Source organism: Engraulis encrasicolus, chromosome 18 (genome assembly GCF_034702125.1).
Source record: "Engraulis encrasicolus isolate BLACKSEA-1 chromosome 18, IST_EnEncr_1.0, whole genome shotgun sequence".
Taxonomy (NCBI): domain Eukaryota; kingdom Metazoa; phylum Chordata; class Actinopteri; order Clupeiformes; family Engraulidae; genus Engraulis; species Engraulis encrasicolus.
This window is the reverse complement of record NC_085874.1, coordinates 8,372,038-8,374,002: the sequence shown is the minus strand read 5'-3', so window position 1 is coordinate 8,374,002 and position 1,965 is coordinate 8,372,038. Positions and strand designations below refer to the sequence as shown.

Genomic DNA, 1,965 nt, shown 5'->3' with positions numbered 1-1,965 from the left:
CTTTGAAGCGCTGAAGAAAGGAGTAAACTCACTCATATCCAGCAGCAGGACTACAGCAAGACTTAGTGAGGGTGTGTGACACCGTCCGCCCAGACTCCAACTAAGCGTGTGTGAGTGAGTGTGTGTGTGTGTGTGTGTGTGATTTTGGCGTCTGATTACAGTGGACCTACAGTATGTGCCCCTTACAGTGACGTCCGTCTGAGGTTGTGTGTCTCTGAGTGTGTGTGTGTGTGTGTGTGTGTGTGTGTCTGAGCATGTGTGTGTGTGTGTGTGTGTGTGTGTGTGTGTGTGAGTGTATGTGTGTATGTGTGTGCAACAGAGCCTTTGGAGATTGCAACCTTGACACACACACACACACACACGAGGACCTTATGGAGTAGCTGACACACACCTGGACAGGTGAGTCCCTGCACTTTACACACACACACACACACACACACACACACACACACACACACACACACACACACACACACACACACACACACACACACACACACACTGCGACTATACTATAATGCGTGTTTAAACTCAAGGGTGAGTGTGTGTGTGTGTGTGTGTGTGAGTGCGTGCGGTAGGCTATATGTATTTGTCCTGCCTGTGTTTACTAACCTTAGTTCCACATGGCATCTTTGAAGACACACAGACACAGACACACACATACACACACACACACACACACACCCTGCCTTGTTCCTGTGTTTTATGAGTGTATTAAAATAAAACACAATCTGTCCACGGCCAACGTCCAGAGCCAAAGCAGCAATCAGGTCACGTGTGTGTGTGTGTGTGTGTGTGTGTGTGTGTGTGTGTGTGTGTGTGTGTGTGTGTGTGTGTGTGTGTGTGTGTGTGTGTGTGTGTTTGTTTACTGGACTGTGACCGTGTCATAGCATACTAGCTGGTAGCCATTTCAATGTACAATTCATACACTATTGTTGTAGTCAGTGTTGGGAGTAATGCATTACAAAAGTAATTAATTACTGTAATGCTTTACTTTTTCTGTAACGCAGCAATGTAAGGCATTACAGGACAAAAATCTGTAATATGTACTTAGTTACAAAGCTACCTGTAAATAACTTAAGTTACAATGCATTGTATACCGTGACCTGGATTTTAATGATATTCACTGTGGTGGGTCAGAAATAACTTTTTGCTGAACCTGAAACAGTAGTTTTTGGTCTGCATGCTTACAAAACACCTCCTGGACGGGAGGTGAAAAAGTCATGACTCATGAGCTTGATTTACTCTGTAAATCGCCATATTCATATTCAGGCCTACAGTTGAAAGTAACTAAAGTAATGCAAAAGAAGTGTAATGCCTTACAATAATCAGTATTACAGTTTTTGAGTAACTTGCCCAACACTGGTTGTAAGTACCCCCCACATGGAATGATAACTGAATTGCAGAGAGAAAATAAGCGAGAAATATGCGTACAGGGAAAATATGATATTGTAGGACAACATTTTTGAGAAAATGGGTTAAAGAAGTACCTTACTCTATTCTGAGAACAAAGATTTTAAGACATTGCGTCTGAAGACTGATGGCTGAATTAAGACTTTCGAGAGGGAGTATCATGTAGGTGCTCCATTGTTTTCCTACAGCTGCAGGTAGTGTCTAAAAGTCGGGGATTGATTTTAGTGTATGTTCAACAGAGCTAAAACTATACAATTTGCACTATTTAAACAATACTTGCATTAACTGTGTAATATGTATGTAAAATGTGTCAATTCAACAAGAGTACATTGATGCATGTGCACAACGTAGCCTTTGCTCTGCTGAAATAGTGATGAGGAGGACTTTGTTTGACTCAGTTTTAAGAAACAGGTTAAAGCACTGGTGTACGTCATTTCGGATTAAATCGATCACAAAAAAATGTATGAATGCTTTGTATAATGCTTTGACTCAATGGAGCCGAGTGCAGCAACTCTGTCAGTCCGTCAGACAAAAGTTTGTGGCAGCACTGAA

At 42.0% G+C, this 1,965-nt stretch overlaps 1 protein-coding gene across 1 annotated transcript in view; it reads left to right on the top strand.

The window, feature by feature from the left end:
* Positions 1 to 342: 342 nt before the first annotated feature.
* Positions 343 to 1,965, top strand: part of prkg3 (protein kinase cGMP-dependent 3) — a 38,370-nt gene continuing 36,747 nt past the window's right edge. The window contains exon 1 of the mRNA XM_063222938.1: positions 343 to 399. The gene's annotated coding sequence lies outside the window, so the exon portion shown is untranslated. The remainder of the gene's footprint in view (positions 400 to 1,965) is intronic.